The following is an 18148-nucleotide window of genomic DNA, read 5'->3' as shown; positions in this document are numbered from 1 at the left end:
AACTGCAAGAAAGGAGAGGTCATGGGAGAAATATTTCTCAAGAGGGTTGCTTTATTTTGGAATAGAGGTGGTCAGGAAACAGAGATGAACGTGAAGAGGAAGTGATGAGGACTGATGACATTTTAAAACAAACACACACACAGCCAAAGGCCACTGCCCACCTGCACAAACTCCTGTCCAGTAACACATGCCCTTACATGGGCAGACTCAGGACAGCAGCACAGTTGGGATGAGAAGGAGGGAAAAGGAGGTGTGGGGGGGGGGGGAGATGAACGTTGAATAAAAGCGGAGCTTACATTCCTCACATTGTGTTGGGTCAATTCAATTCAATTCAATTCAATACACTTACACACTAAACCAGGGGTAGTCAACTCTTAACCAGCAGGCTCCGGACCTCGTAGGGTTTCTGTTCTACCTGATAATTAATTGCAAGCACCTGGTGTTACAATAAATAAATAAATGTAAGCAGCGGAACTGGCTTCGAGGTCCAGAGTTGAGTTTGAGGGCACTAAACTCTCACTCACTACGAAAGTAGACAACACATGGTGGTAAAGTACTAAGGCTTCTGTATACAGACAGTAACATCTCAGGGCAAGCCTCTGGGTCACAGTGACCCATTCTCACACACACACACCACGCAGAACCCAGTCTGGAATTCCACACACACACACCACGCAGAACCCAGTCTGGAATTCCACACACACACCACGCAGAACCCAGTCTGGAATTCCACACACACACCACGCAGAACCCAGTCTGGAATTCCACACACACCACGCAGAACCCAGTCAGGAATTCCACACACACGATTATGTAATCATTTACAAAGAAATAATAAGGAATCTGTGTATGATTCCCCCCCCCAAAAAAAGGAATGAGCATGTTTTTTTGTTATTAGTGTGTATGTCATTCCGGAGTGTTAACCACAGAGAGTGGGGGGAATTCGCAGCCGTCAGTTTGGGAGGCCACTGGAACAAAGAGAAGTTTGTGTGCGCAAAAGCAAGTGTGAAAGAGTTGGAGAGTGATTCAGGCTCTGTGTGCGCACGCGTAAGTTATAAGCAGCTTCCTAGTCGACTTACTGTCAGGGCCGAAGCTACATATGACGACAGAGGTCCGAGAGGCGGTAGTTTCTTCAAATTTGAAAAAATGAATTAAACAAAAATGTAAATGTTATTTTTAAGAACTCAAGTCAGGGTCTCAACTTCCTGATGACAGAATAGTAGAATAAACAAGTTGCAATTTTGGAACTTTTCCCTCTTGTTATATGTCACTCAGTAAACAGGTTTCTATCCAACCTTTATTAAGTACATGTCAGATAAAAATTTTAAAAACTGTTGAAATGTCGACAAAAAAAATTACGCTAGACAGGGTGGGATCTTTTTGTGACAGTACAAATAATTATGCGAGAAATGGCAGTGGAAATGCGTTTATGCGCAAATATTGACATCACCATCATATCAAAATAAACTTTAGTTAAGCGATGATATGTTGTGTGGTCCATGACCGCCACAGATAGGGCTGTGGCGGTCATTTCATTTTCTCAGCCGGTTATTGTCATGCAAATGACTGCCGGTCTCACGGTATTTGACAGGTAATTGACAGTTAATTAACAAACACATTTAGCATCTCCAGGCCTCCACGCATACAAGCCGCTGATGTGCACCTTTGGAAAGTCTACATTTAAAAAAAGTATAATACATCCATTTAATATACACCATCACAATAAATCCATTTATTTTAGGCAAGTCTAAAGAAACATTATGATTATGAAGGAAATGCATTTCAGAAGAACCGAATATGAGTCAGCCTACTGTATGTTATCTGGCTGTGCGCCATGCCATAGACTGTAGGCTAGTTCATTTAGCAGACAAGATATGCTTATAAGTCCCATTCCATTATTTTATATGATTTTATAGTAAGAATAATATAATTGAACTTAGCAGAAAGGATATGTTTCCCAATCCAGAGCAAGTGCACATATGAAGTGGCTATGTTGAGCGTAAAAGTGATTTGAAACAGGTCCTATACCAGGGATGGGTAAATCCAGTCCTCGGGGGCCGGAGTGGTGTCACACCTTTTCTCCATCCCTAGCAAACACATCTGATTTAAACTAATTGCATTCTAAACTGAAGATAGTCCCTCCTGTAGCTTAGTTGGTAGAGCATGGCGCTTGCAACGCCGGGGTTGTGGGTTCGATTCCCACGGGGGGCCAGTATGAAAAATGTATGCACTCACTAACTGTAAGTCGCTCTGGATAAGAGCGTCTGCTAAATGACAGAAAATGTCAAATGTAATGATTCGTTTATTATTAGAGGCTGGTGTGTTAGCTGGGGCAAAAGTGTGACACCAATCAGGCCCAGAGGACTGGAGTTACCCATCCCTGTCCTATTCGCAATAGTTATTTGTATCATTCACAACTAAATGTGCCAAACCTTAGAATGTCTTAGCAATCAAAACATATGGGCTGCATGATTCAACTATAGGCTATTAAGTATTGGAAAAGTTTGCGCTCCGATCCTTGCCTCAGGCTGAACACTCCATTCTCTCATCAAGTGATTCTATTTTTACCCCTCAGACTATTCTCAATTTAATCTTTACTAATATATACAAATCTGTTTACATTCAAATAATCTTAGCTTGACGATGAGTTGGTTATTTGAAAATCAGCTGTGTAGTGCTAGGCAGGGGCGCAACTTTTGTTTTAGAAGTGGGGGGGGGGGGGGACATCATTAAAATTCTTAGTTTTATCCAGTTGGATAAACACTCCAAAACAGCCTACCCGACTGCTCTGTGTTGTCCGCATGGTCCTAAAGCACACCGTTGCCTCGTTTTGTATCACATTCCAATGATAAAACTGGCAAATGACAAAAATGCATTTCAGAATGTGGCGGGGGGCCCATGTCCACCCCCCAGTGAAAGTTGCACCCCTGGTGCTAGGGCAAAAAACTAAACGTGCACCAAGGGGAGGCCTCAGGACAGAGTTTGGGAAACCCTGACCTAGGCCTATACGTTCTCTCCCAGACTCATGGATAGAAAGTAGCATAAGGTAACCAGTCCATCCAGTATGCATAATAATACAGCCCTGGGCTAGACCAATTATGTACCATTATTACGGATTATCCTGAATGAATCGTGAATAATGTGTGAGAAAGTTAGACGCACATATAACAACACCCTCAAAATGGTAACCTCCCCTGTTATTGTAATGGTGAGAGGTTAGCATGTCTTGGGGGTATGATATTTGTGCGTCTGTAGCAATATAGCCACAGCAAAGAATAATTACATCAACTTTTCAAAGCGCTGGTAATGCATTCAGATTTGTATCAACTGAAGCATGCGCAGAACCATTTAAAACACGAGTTTGGCAAGTACGTATGAGCCTCGTGCATGGATTTCTCTTGTGTGCCTGCTTCAGGTGATAGAAATCTACAAGCGCTTTGAAAAGTTCATGTTATTATACTTTCCTGTGGATAGATTTTCACAGACAACTCTCATCTGGCTATAGGTAGGCTACCTGCTGATTGGGGCTTACATTTTATTTTGATTGTTCTGGTTCACCATCAACAATAGTTTTGCGTGAAACAATCAGTATATACGGTAATTTTTTTTATTTTTATACAGGGTAAAGTTGATAATTTCATAACGAGGACAGCAATCACTTTCGCATGGTCAAAGCAGAGAAGCTCACTTAGAGTCCGCCAAAATGGTCTAAACCATTCGATTATGAGACATGGTGAAATCCAAAGTTGTGCTATATAAGTGTTAGAGCTAGTAATGTATCAATATTGATACATTACTAGCTCTAACACGTTGAATCTGAAAAATGACAAATTATTTAGTGGGTTTTAATTTAGAATGGATTTACCCATTGAGATCAGGGTCTCATTCTCATGGGTGCCCTGATCGCAGTAATACAACAATCAAATACAAATGTGAAACAAAAACAGCAAATCAATATAATTTTAAATAAATAAAAATACGGCACAACACAAATTAAGAGAAACTGTTCCATTCCTCAGCCACTAGTTCCTCACATTAAATTGACTGAGCAGCACAAAAACATCCGATTGCAATGAGTTTTGTGAATTAATCCAGCAGTGAGGTGCATTAAAAAGGAAAATCAGATTGACCTAATTCGGTGTAGACTTGAGGAACCTCAAGAGCTAACCAACCCTGTGAACGGGTTTGGTAAGTCATGGTTTTTATACACTACCGGTTAAAAGTTTTAGAACACCTACTCATTCAAGGTATTTATTTTTTTTGGCTCTCATGAGGACCGCCACAGGAATGGAAGACCCAGAGTTACCTCTGCTGCAGAGGATACATTCATTAGAATTACCAGCCTCAAAAATTGCAGCCCAGATAAATGCTTCAGAGTTCAAGTAACAGACATGTCAACATCAACTGTTCAGAGGACTGTGTGAATCAGGCCTTCATGGTCGAATTGCTGCAAAGAAACCAATACTAAAAAGGACACCGATAAGAAGAAGAGACTTGCTTAAAACGCGAACAATGGACATTAGACTGGTGGAAATGTGTCCTTTGGTCTGGAGTCCAAATTGGAGATTTTTGGTTCCAACCGCTGTGTCTTTGTGAGACGGTGTGGGTGAACGGATGATCTCCGCATGTGTATTTCCCACCGTAAAGCATGGAGAAGGAGGTGTTATGGTGTGGGGGTGTTTTGCTGGTGACACTGTCTGTGATTTATTTAGAATTCAAGGCACACTTAACCAGCATGGCTACCACAGCATTCTGCCATCTGGATTGGGCTTAGTGGGACTATCATTTGTTTTTCAACAGGACAATGACCCAACACACCTCCAGGCTGTGTAAGGGCTATTTTACCAAGAAGGAGAGTGCTGCATCAGATGACCTGGCCTCCACAATCCCCCGACTTCAACCAAATTGAGATGGTTTGGGATGAGTCGGACCGCAGAGTGAAGGAAAAGCAGCCAACAAGTACTCAACATGTGGGAACTCCTTCCAAGACTGTTGGAAAAGCATTCCCGGTGAAGCTGGTTGAGAGAATGCCAAGAGTGTGCAAAGCTGTCATCAAGGCAAAGGGTGGCTATTTGAAGAATCTAAAATATATTTTTATTTGTTTAACAGTTTTTTGGTTACTACATGATTCCATATGTGTTATTTCATAGTTTTGATGTCTTCACTATTATTCTACAATGTAGAAAATAGTAAAAAAGAAAAGAAAAACCCTTGAATGAGTAGGTGTTCTAAAACCTTTGACCGGCAGTGTACTTCAACAACGAAGTTAAGTAAAATCGGGAGCATGTGTAGTAGAGCTTTTTATAAACAGTGAAGTGATCTTTGGGACTTTAATGACAACCAGCCTTTGATACAGGATGCAGTCATGAGTATTAAAAAAGTCATCTGTGATAAAGCGAAGGGTGCTAAGGTAGACGGCATCCAAAGGTTTAAGAGTAGTGGCTGCTGCATTCTGGTAAATGGTGTCACCATAGTCAAGAACTTGCAGTAACGTTGACTGTACAATTTGCTTCCTGCTGTTTAGGGAGAGGCAACATCTCTTTCTAAAATAGAAGGCCACTTTAAATCTTAGCTTTTTAACTAGCTCATCGGTTTGTTGTTTTTTAAACATTAAATCCTTGTCAATCCAAATGTCCAGGTATTTACAGGCGGGAACCCAATCGATGGGAGAACCATTCAATATTACCAGAATGCTAACAACATTAGCACAAGTAATAGCGAATTTCCATAGAGGCTGCTAGCTAAATATGCTAACGATCGCAAACAAAGAACAAACAAGTTGCAAAGACAGGCAATCCAGCTCAAAGTTATACATACAGTGCATTCGGAACGTATTCGGACCCCTCAACTTTTTCCACGTTACAGCCTTATTCTAAAATTGGTTAAATAAAACATTTTCCTCAGCAATCTACACAGTACCACATAATGACAAAAACAGGTTTTTAGAAATGTTTGCAAGTTCATAAAAAATAAACAGAAATACCTGATATACATAAGTATTCAGACCCTTTGCTATAAGACTCGAAATGGAGCTCAGGTGCATCCTGTTTCCATTGATCCTCCTTGAGATGTTTCTACAACTTGATTGGAGTCCACCTGTGGTAAATTCAATTGATTGGACATGATTTGGAAAGGCACACACCTGTCTATATAAGGTCCCACAATTGACAGTGCATGTCAGAGCAAAAACCAAGCCATGAGGTCAAGGAATTGTCCGTAGAGCTCCGATACAGGATTGTGCAGAGGCACAGATCTGGGAAAGGGTACCAAAAAATGTCTGCAGCATTGAAGGTCCCCAAGAGCACAGTGGCCTCCATCATTCCTAAATAGAAAAGGTTTGGAACCACCAAGACTCTTCCTAGAGCTGGCCGCCGGGCCAAACTGAGCAATCGGGGGAGAAGGGCCTTGGTCAGGGAGGTGACCAAGAACCCAATGGTCACTCTGACAGAGCTCTAGAGTTACTCTGTGGAGATGGATAACCTTCCAGAAGGACAACATCTCTGTAGCACTCCACCAATCAGGCCGTTATGGTAGTGGCCAGACAGAAGCCACTCCTCAGTAAAAGGCATGACAGCCCGCTTGGAGTTTGCCAAAATGCACATAAAGGACTCGCAGACCATGAGAAACAAGATTCTCTGGTCTGATGAAACCAAGATTGAAATCTTTGGCCTGAATGCCAAGAGTCACTTCTGGAAGGAAACCTGGCACCATCCCTAAGATAAAGCATGGTGGTGGCAGCAACATGCTGTGGGAATGTTTTTCAGCGGCAGGGACTGGGAGACTAGTCAGGATTGGGGCAAAAATGAACAGAGCAAAGTACAGAGAGATCCTTGATGAAAACCTGCTCCAGAACACTCAGGACCTCAGACAGGGGCGAAGTTTCACCTTCCAACAGGACAACGACCCTAAGCACACAGCCAAGACAACGCAGGAGTTTCTGAATGTCCTTGGAGTGCCACAGCCAGGGCCCGGGCTTAAACCCAATCGAACATCGCTGGAGAGACCTGAAAATAGCTGTGCAGCAACGCTCTCCATCCAACCTGAGAGCTTGAGAGGATCTGCAGAGAAGAATGGGGAAACTCCCCAAATACAGGTGTGCCAAGCTTGTAGCGTCATACCCAAGTAGATTTGAGGCTGTAATTGCTGCCAAAGGTGCTTTAACAAAGGTCTGAATAATTATGTAATGTGATATTTCCGTTTATGTTTAATAAATTAGCAAACATTTTATAAAATCCTGTTTTTGCTTTGTCATTATGGGGTATTATGTGTAGATTGATGAGGGGAAAAAAAGAATTTAATCAATTTTAGAATAAGGCTGTAACCTAACAAAATGTGGAAAAAGTCAAGGGGTCTAAATACTTTCCCAAGGTAGGAAATACTGAATGCAATATTTGGTGAGTTTGGACATTTACAAGTGAACTAGAGACATTGTGCAAATGAACAACGTTTTGACGCGTGCTTGTCTGAAGTAAGAACAGTACTGGGTCTGGAGCAGCGTGTGTACACGCTGTGTCGAGTCGCTAGGGCGACAGGCCTGCCTGCTCTGCTCAGAGAAGATGGAGGTGCAGACAGCCTAGAACGGAGAGGAGAAAAAACCTGCAAGGAAATCAAGATAGCAGTGGCAGCTGTACAGATAACTCATCCAAAGGGCTTTGACTTCTCAAACACAGCAGAAAGTTAAAACAATAGGATGCCCCGTCACCTTATTAATTCAGCCACTTACTTAGACAACTATCAAGTTAAAATTGTGTCGCGTTAAAGCAGAATTCTTCGTTTCTCACGCAGGAAAAGATAAAACGCATAAGAAATATCTTGCTGCGTTTTGTAAACAAAGATCTAAAATGCTTCTTATTGTAATTTCTGCTCGGCATCAGACATTTTGTGCTTCAGTTGCACTACTCCACTCGGATAAGAATTTTACGAAAGGCATTCTATCAGCAGACAATGGTCTAACTGATGTAGCTACTTTTTTCCCTGTACTTTTCTTGCCTACTTTTCTCTAGTAAAATGCAAGATTAAACATTAGGGAATATAGCTCGCTACATTCTTTCTATGATAAACAGAAATGATGGCCATGCATCGTTTTGCAACAAAATACCTTGCTTTGTTATTGTAAACTCACTTGTGTGGCTGCCAGCCAAATAGCGTTGCACTTCTGTTGCCATCTGATGAAAATGAAGCTATTTTCTGCCAAAATGTGTCGCACTAATGTTTTTCTGTGAAAAAAACTATAGTTGCACGTCCCTGATCACTATTGTAGCAAAGAAAACAAACAAATGTGACCCCTGCTCCCGCTTTCCCCCGTTGTGCTGTTTACTAAAACACGTGACAGGCTCAACTGTTCTGGGGAACTACGGTAAGCGTCATAATGTGACAGGTGAAATGAAGAACGCGATCTGCTTTACCTCCTAACGTATTGCACAAGTTGACTGCAGGTATTTACTTAAAAAGTAGGCACACATTTCTTTGTGTGAAAAACTTCAAAATAAATTGTTTCAATGGAATTGACGGTATTGAAAAACCAAAAAAAAAAAAAGGCTTTTAGCTCCCCCTGCCTCGAATGCCCTCCCGGACCACCTGAAGGCACCACAGACTCTGGGCTCCTTTAAAAACAGGCCTAAAAACCTTCCTCTTTAGGAAGGATTTATGTTGAAAGCTGTGCTCCTTGGTGTCCTTCTACCTTGTAGCATCAGCTGGGTTCTTTGTCAGTTACCCTGTCTAGTTGTGTCCATTTTTTATTTGTTTGACAAACCAGTATGTTTGATGAGGGGCCAGGAGCTGATCTACGCTGCTATGCCCATCAATGAGGCTCTGGAAAAGACCTCACCTCCAGCCTCACCTCTTGCCTCCTCACCAACGGTCATCGATGAGGAGAACAGAATTAAGCAGGTTTAGTCTGACCTGTTCAAACTTCAACATAGTATATGTTTGTGTGTCAGATATCACCTATCCTATTCCAGTGTTAATACTAATTGTAATTATTTTGCACTATAGCCTATTTATTGCCTTACCTCCATAACTTGCTACATTTGCACACACTGTATATATATGTATTTCTGTTGTATTTTTGACTTTGTTTTGTTTTACCCCATATGTAACTCTGTGTTGTTGTTTTTAATCGCACTGCTTTGCTTTATCTTGGCCAGGTCGCAGTTGTAAATGAGAACTTGTTCTCAACTGGTTTACCTGGTTAAATAAAGGTGAAATAAAATTTAAAAAAAATAAAAAAATATCCTGACATTGACAATAGAACAGAGACTGTATGTGTTCACAGATTCAGGAGAGGCAGAGAGACCTGGAACTCAACACATTCACAATGAGATGATTACTAATAATACAGTACAGAACAAATGTCCAGTAATAGCAACACCCTTTTCATTCCATGTGTCACTGATGAACTCTGGCTAAAGCATCTCCAGTCCATCTGTAGAAATGGGCAGACGGCAGTCTCAGTCATTTGAGCATAATTGGGTAGGTTTTATCTGACCTGTTCAAACATAGTACTTGTTTGGGTGTCAGATGATATTAAATACCTGTTCATGTGTCAGATATGACCTAACTGCCATTGGTAATAGAACAATGACTATGAGTGTATGTGTTCACAGAAACATGTATGGAGCCAGCACATGGACACTTCCAAGATGATGTGATGAAGTCCTGACTGACTTGAAACTGATGTCTCTGAATGGAGAGAGACCTGGCACTCAGCATTACAATTTTACTAGACAACTTTTACTTGTATTGTCTTTTTTTATTATTGAATTGGTATCAGTTAAAATGGAGAGGGAGAAACCCTGTGTATTCTGCACCAGGATCAGAGAACTGTGGTTGTATACGGGACACCACACAGGAAGGTATGACCACTGACATGTTTGCCAAGGTAGCCCCATTACCACCACACAAAATGTCGCTAGACACAATATCTGTATCAGCTGGGAATGACAAAGAAAGACGCACATTGTTATATTAGCAGAACACTGCTTCTATGGTATTATGTAGAGGGTTGTTTATTCTACATGGTCCTGCTACTACATTTGAAAGTTAGCTCAGTTTAGAATATCTACATAAATTCAGCAATTGCATTCTTCTCATATTACTCTGTAGGCTACCTTTCAAAGCTTCCTCCGGCATCTCACCAAACGTCTGTAGTTATTGAACTCAACCTGCAGGAAGTTTATGTATTTTTGTAATTGAGTGGGGGGGCAAGGGACACACCCAAGAATCACCCACATCAAGCCACACCCCCAAGCCAACTCACATTTGGCTTCTGTCATGGCCACCAGCATTTCCTGAGGAGCAAGCCAAAAAAACAAGGCCAAATCAGTGGGTGCAGTTCCCCTTTAATGTGAGTTAATGAGTTTGTAGATCGACTGAGGTGACTGAAGCTACAGCAAACAATGTGATAATGGCTGTTTTGCTTGTTTTTGCTGTTCTCCAACCAGCATTTTAGAGTTTTTAAAATTGTATAGAAATGCAGTAAATGAGCTTAAATCCTAACATTTCTTGGCTGGGGGCTACCCAAGTAAATAGTCCGATATTCTAGCCTTGAAGCCTATCGGAAGTCAGCTGCGAGTTTCGTTGAACAATGAAAACATTGCTGACCCCCCCCCTTCACTTCACAGGCCCTTCCTGAAAAACAGGATGTTATGGATTCTCCATCATGGATGAGTGAGGACAAGGCTACACCACCACACTGTATGGTAAACCACTAGAAACCATTTCCTCTACAGCAGTGGTGGTCTTTACTGGAGATACGCAGCAGGGTGCGCACAACCCTTTGTTCCACACCCAATTCAGCTCTTCAAGCTCAGTTTTCAGGAACCTTGGTTGGACTATGAGGTATAACATTTCCTCGCTCTCTCACTGACACTTCTTTCTGTCACTGTTCTTTTCGCTTCCATTTATGGTTGAGGCTTCCACCTTCACCCCTAACCTGCCTCCCACTCGTGTTGAGGAAGTTACCTAAAATCAATAAAACCCATAAGACAAAGAAAAATATGATGCGACCGCAACAGCCAACCGTTACTCCGACCGCGTTGTGATGTCGTCATCTCCAGGTCACCAGGTCAGCAGATACTAAAGCAGAGTGCCGCGTTCAAAACAACTGGGAACTCTGAAAAATACGAGGTCAAATCATGACGTCAGTGATCTTCAGGTCGGAAAGTCGGAGCTCTAGAAAGAGGCCCTAATTTCAGAGTTGGATGACCATTCAGATAGATTTTTCCCCAGTCGGAGCTCGTTTTTCCCCCAAGTTCCCAGTTCCCAGTTGTTTTGAACCCGGCATTAGGGTCAATGACATAGAATATCTGTGCGCTCGTACACACCCTGACACACCACGAGTCATATCGTCCTGTCTGATTCTGCAGCAGTCAGTCAGTGTGACTCAACCTAGTCTGGAGAATACAGCTTCCCTTTCAAGCATCGTCACGCTGTACCACAGGGTGTTGGTGGCACCTTAAATGGGGAGAACGGTCATGTGGTAATAGCTGGAGCGGAATCACCCATGTCATGGTTTCCATGTGCTTGATGCCATTCCATTCACTCCATTCCAGCCATTATTATGAGCCGTCGTCCCCTCAGCAGCCTCCACTGGGCTGTACACACCATCTAAAAACAATACAGCCCTATGTAACGTTTTATACTCCGTGTTCTCTACTGTACCATCTCTGCAACACCAGCAAGTGACCAGGAAGAAAGAGCGATTGAGCAGTGTGACATAAAATAATACAAGTCTGTGCCCTTCTGTCATTTGCACCTGTGTTTGCCAATAAGTCAGGGTAAGGTCATTTGCGTTGGTTTAATTGAACGTGGCTGGTAATGAGATAGGGGCATTAGACTGCTAATCCACTTACCTCCCCTCACACACACACAACCTCCCAAAAATATTGTGCAGTGTACATACACAAACTTAGCCTGAGGTACAGGCCATAACAGCTACACACCTCGTCCGGACACACAAACACAGCACGTAGCATTTCAACAATCTCAGTACCTTCACAACAACTAAAACAGTTTGTTAGTGTACACCCACCCACTCAGGTGCCCTCTACACACACGCAAACACAGAAGCCCTGTTTATCACAGGGTTAGAGGCAGCACCTGTTCCCTACCTGCACTGCATCACAGTGAAGCTCTCAGGGAGATCCCTTGTTGACTGACTGTACAGACCGAGGAACACCTGCACCCCACACACACAGGTGACAGATACCCAAATGACATCCAACCTCCCATCACGTGAACAAGCAACACACACAGTGACTTAACTGGCTTCCTCGGCTAGATATTAAATACAAATGTCAATATTTACAAACCAATAGCGGATTGAATCCTTCTTATTCAAGCCACATGTCGACAGTTAACCCCACCCAACATTTTCCCTAACAAAACAAGTGCACTTAGGACCCACCCAACAGGTTAGCTGACAGGGAAAAATACCTGTGGGAGAATTCAACTTGAAGACCACCCCACCCACACAATCATATGCAACCATTCACTATTTCTTTGTTTTTTGGGGGGGGGGGGGTGATGAGACGAGTGATGACATCAAAACTATGAAATAACCCATATGGAATCATCTAGTAACCAAACAAAAGTGTTAAACAAATTAAAATATTTTTGAGATTTGAGATTCTTCAAATAGCCCCCCTTTGCCTTGATTACAGCTTTGCACACTCTTGGCATTCTCTCAACCAGCTTCACCAGGAATGCTTTTTCAACAGTCTTGAAGGAGTTCCCACATATGCTGAGCACTTGTTAGCTGCTTTTCCTTCACTCTGCGGTCCAACTCATCCCAAACCATATCAATTTGGTTGAGGTCGGGGGATTGTGGAGGCAAGGTCATCTGATGCAGCACTCCATCGCTCTCCTTCTTGGTCAAATAGCCCTTACACAGCCTGGAGGTGTGTTGGGTCATTTTCCTGTTGAAAAACAAATGATAGTCCCACTACGCCCAAACCAGATGTGATGGTGTATCGCTGCAGAATGCTGTGGTAGCCATGCTGGTTAAGTGTGCCTTGAATTCTAAATAAATCACAGACATTGTCACCAACAAAGCACCCCCACACCATAACACCTCCTCCTCCATGCTTTACGGTGGGAAATACACATGCGGAGATTATCCGTTCACCCACACCGCGTCTCACAAAGACACGGCGGTTGGAACCAAAAACCTCTAATTTGGACTCCAGACCAAAGGACACATTTCCACCGGTCTAATGTCCATTGCTCGTGTTTCTTGGCCCAAGCAAGTCTCTTCTTCTTATTGGTGACCTTTAGTAGTGGTTTGTTTGCAGCAATTCGACCATGAATGCCTGATTCAAGCTCCTCTGAATAGTTGATGTTGAGATGTGTCTGTTACTTGAACTCTGTGAAGCATTTATTTGGGCTGCAATTTCTGAGGCTGGTAACTAATGAACTTATCCTCTGCAGTAGAGGTAACTCTGGGTCTTCCATTCCTGTGGCGGTCTTCATGAGAGACAGTTTCATCATAGCGCTTGATGGTTTTTGCGACTGCACTTGAAGAAACTTTCAAAGTTCTTGAAATGTTCAGTATTGACTGACCAAGTCCATATTATGGCAAGAACAGCTCAAATAAGCGAAGAGAAACCACAGTTCATCATTACTTTAAGACATGTCTTAAAGTAATGATGAACTGTGGTTTCTCTTCGCTTATTTGAGCTGTTCTTGCCATAATATGGACTTGGTCTTTTACCAAATAGGGCTATCTTCTGTATACCCCCCCCCCTCCCTTCCCTTCCCACAACACAACTGATTGGCTCAAATGCATTAAGAAGGAAAGAAATTCCACAAATTTACTTTTTAAGAAGGCACACCTGTTAATTGAAATGCATTCCAGGTGACTACCTCATGAAGCTGGTTGAGAGAATGCCAAGAGTGTGCAAAGCTGTCATCAAGGCAAAGAGTAGCTATTTGAAGAATCTCAAATATAAAATATATTTTGATTTGTTTTTGGTTACTACATGATTCCATATGTGTTATTTCATAGTTTTGATGTCTTCACTATTATTCTACTATGTAGAAAATAGTAAAAATAAAGAAAAACCCTTGAATGAGTAGGTGTTCTAAAACTTTTGACCGGTAGTGTATATATATTGTCCAACCATTCACTCTTTGTCTAACTGGTAATAACAAAAAATGGTCATAGCCAACACCTCTAACTAAAAATGGTTGAGGGAGAACTTGTTCAGACCTTGGTTTATCTTATAATCCTTCACATGGGGAGAAAACATGGTATAACTCAACCGGCAATACCCTTACCTATGTCAGGTGTGGTCAGCACTGTATGCTTGTTGGTCCCCTCGTTTTAAATAGAGCTGTTTTCACCACCCTTCAGGTACTAAAGATATGAACACAGAAGCTACCGGTTAATGAGCGAAGGGGTCACAGTGAAGCATGTAATTAGCTAAGTGAAACATTTCAGTCTTGCATAGTAGCTAGTCAAAACGAATGAGTTGCCCTGGAAGCACACGAAAGAAAGAAAGAAAGAACGAAATAAATTAAGTAGTAGGCAGGGATATGTTTGATATTAATACACCTTTATTCTCTCCATGTTTAACATATCTTGTTCGTCTGGGTGGCCTCTTCTACCCCTCTTTTGACCAATTAATCTGTTATACTGTAAGTATAACACACACACTAGTCTAAGTCTATGTGAGGGAGGGGTAAAAGGTGGGACAGATGTCAAGGTAATGTGAGCCCATGATCATTATGCTCAGAGCTTAAAACTCTCATCGTAGTCTACATTGGAACCATCAAATGTCATCTCTCTCTCACACACACTATTGGTTGTTGTGTGAGAGATGCTCATTCTGTTTTGTTTGATATTCTCCCCATGTTTAAAGGGACATTTCAAAAAATGCTCTCTCTTGGCCAGGTCGCAGTTGTAAATGAGAACTTGTTCTCAACTGGCTTACCTGGTTAAATAATGGTGAAATATAAAAATAAAAAAAAGTGTCAGCTCCATATTTATCTCCAGCACCACCCCAACATGTGAAAATTGTGTGCGTTTCTATGTTCTGTAGTATAAAAAAATTAAGATAGAGGCAGTTACGTTTTTACAATGACATCGGTGTGCATCGTGTGATTTTAACCAATTATGAGTAGGCATTGCCTACTAATTGGTTGATGTCATTGGAAACCGTTATCTTCCTCTGTCTTTTTCACAACAAAACATAGAAACCTGCCATTTTCACAATGATGTTCTGCTGGAGATTATGAATGTGAAGTTGATTTTTTTTTTGATTTCCCTTTAACACGTACCTAGCTTGTCTGGATGCCACATCTACCTCTTCTGACCAATTAGTCTGTATATAATGTTACACACACACACACAGTTCATTGGTTGTGTGAAAAGTACAGATGCTCATTCTGTTTTTGTTTGATATTAATAGGCCTGTATTATTTGCATGTTCACTATGGAACTTAAGATATGCACCTACTGTAATGACATCTGCCTGTATGAGACCTCAGAATTAAAATGAATGCAAGTGGGAAACTTGGGATCAGACTCTTCCTCCTAGGTTAGCAAGTCGGACATTTCCAAATTTCCAACATGACTTGAACACAGCATAATTGCATTAGTACATCAAAATAAATAACTTTGAGGGGGGTATTCATTTATCAATGATTTCTGGCGTACAACATGAAATATGCACATATATTAAAAACAATTGGCATTCACACAATTATATTTCATTTTAACATGCTCACTATTGTATAACCCCTTGAAAATGTAATGTTGATAGGACATTCATATCTTGAGATATTTGAGTTTGTTTATTCATTTGAGTCCACCTGTAATTTTGGTGCAATTTTTGGAAAAGGCTTTGCCATCGTGACCTGTGCATTATCTCCCGCGACCTTTTGACCCAGAATTCGGACACACAATTTGTAATTTGTCAGCAATGGTAAGGCCTACAGACATTAAACAAAGTGCTTCTGAGAGTCTGTTGTATCATTGATAGTTCTAAAAGTAATGTTTATTTTACCCTCCCTAACATTAACCAGAAAGCACATTCCTACGAAGAATCATGCTAAACTGCTAGCTAAAGATGTTATTTTGCTCAAATTGTAATTTGACTGAGGTCGATTGAAGCAAGGATAATGTAAAATTCAAACAAAAGATCAATCGATGCATGGCATATTCAACGGTGGCTAGCTAGCTAATTTAGCTGCAATTTCAACTAGCTAACAAAACAATGGAAACGTTAGTTAGCTGGTCAGTTTTGAATTGCAAGGGTGCAGCATGTTTCTAAAACTCTCGGCTAGTTTTGGTTGCTTGACCAGTTAGCTAGCTTGTTTGGCTAACCATTTCTTTACGCGTAGCCGCGCTAGTTAGCTTGACGTAGCTACAATAGCGCAAGCTAGCTAACGTTAGTTGCTAACACAGCGAAGAGTCTTGTTTCAATTTAAACAAACCTTCTGCGCTTGTTAAAATATTTGGTAGCTAGATAACAGGTCCTCCACCTCTACTTATGGTGGAGACACTGGCCTACTAGACAGGCGTAAAGCTGGCTATCCGTGCTGAGCGGAATTTGGGCGTTTTAACCACAATCACTCACACGGGCAGTGGAAAAGTCGTGATCTGTGCCCCAGTTGACCACTCCTTGCAGACGCTGCGGTTTGCGAACTAAAGTAAAACTGTCAAATGATCCCATCAATCCGCTTGTATGTTTTATTTTACTTACCTATACGTCTCGTATTCCCTGTCCCTTCCCAACGTATTTATTTTCTTCACTTTATCCACCTTTTCTCCTCCTTCTTTCTGGTTTCTCGGTCAAGCACGGTGGGAGCAAAGATGAATAGATAGGCCGGGGGGGGGGGGGGGAGAGGGCGGGCATAAAGGATGGATTTTACCGTAATTACGGATAACAGTTAGCCTATATCATTCCCGCCCTAGTAATGGTGTCTTCAGCTACAGAATGAACATTCAGCATCACACAGCACAATAGAAATGAACTTCTCCACAAATATCCAACTGAATGAACATAAAAAATAATCATATATATATATATATATATATATATATTCAATTGGGTTGGTTCAAGGGTTGATGTTGAAGGAATGTCCCTGGCCTCTCCTCCCAGTCCCCCATCCAAACACACACATACCTCTGATATCATCCCATTGATTGCCTCAGAACAATAAATTGAAGTTGAACAGTAATCCACAATAATGCATTAGCATTCCACATTAACACACTAAGCTCTGACACATGCAAACAGAAAACCATAAAACTGGAGTTTAATCATATGCTGCCAATACAGTATTTGTCTCCCTGTTTAGGTGGATGACAGCATCAGTAGGCTGTCTATCGCTGGCACTGTCTGCCTCCTAGTAGGATAATCAGCTGCAATTACTTGGTCCAAATTGTCCTTTATATCCTTCTGATGCTTTTAGACAAGCTTTTAGATCAAACAGCTGGCAAAGTCTGCCTCATGCTCTGCTATTTGCCTTAAAAGGACTGTGGAAGCTTTATGTCAAATGGCCAATTTCCTGAAGAGACCCCCGCGATAGTGAAGAATCTCTAGATTAAAAACCCACACTGTACAAGATTGCGAAGAGAAGGCAATGCTGCACTCAAGGAAAAAACGATAAACAACTATGGTGCAGCCAGTGAGTTCGAAAAAAGCATTTGTTCATTCATTCCTTCATATCAAAACACACCGTTTATTCATTTGGGCCAGAGTAGGCTACTTACTGAAACTCGTTGTACAGTAACTTTCAAGGAGAAATCTGCAGTTGCTACATCAATTTTTTTGACTTATAAATTAATGATATGTACCCATTGATTCTTGAAGAATATAACTTATGAGCCCCATGAGCTTAGTTCAACTGTCCACCCCATCAGAACCCAAAATATACAGTGCATTCGGAAAGTATTCAGACCCCTTGACTTTTTCCACATTTTGTTACATTACAGCCTTATTCTAAAATGGATTACATTATTTTTCCTCACCATCTATACACAATACCCCATAATGACATAGCGAAAAACAGGTTTTTATAAATTTTAGCAAATTTAGTAAAAATAAAAAACAGAAATACTTTATTTACATAAGTATTCAGAACCTTTGCTATAAGACTCAAAATTGAGCTCAGGTGCATCCGGTTTCCATTGATCATCCTT

At 41.4% G+C, this 18148-nt stretch overlaps 1 protein-coding gene across 1 annotated transcript in view; it reads right to left on the bottom strand.

Annotated features, from left to right (window-relative positions):
- The window catches only part of LOC311105259 (catenin delta-1-like), a 33281-nt gene extending 16487 nt beyond the window's left edge, over nt 1-16794 (bottom strand). The window contains exons 1-2 of the mRNA XM_084147350.1: nt 16707-16794; nt 14278-14356 (exon numbers count right to left, since the gene is read on the bottom strand). The gene's annotated coding sequence lies outside the window, so the exon portion shown is untranslated. The remainder of the gene's footprint in view (nt 1-14277; nt 14357-16706) is intronic.
- Between the last annotated feature and the right edge of the window lie 1354 nt (nt 16795-18148).

This window comes from Coregonus lavaretus (assembly GCF_964263955.1).
Source record: "Coregonus lavaretus genome assembly, chromosome: 29".
NCBI lineage: Eukaryota > Metazoa > Chordata > Actinopteri > Salmoniformes > Salmonidae > Coregonus > Coregonus lavaretus.
This window is presented reverse-complemented; position numbering and strand designations above follow the sequence as displayed.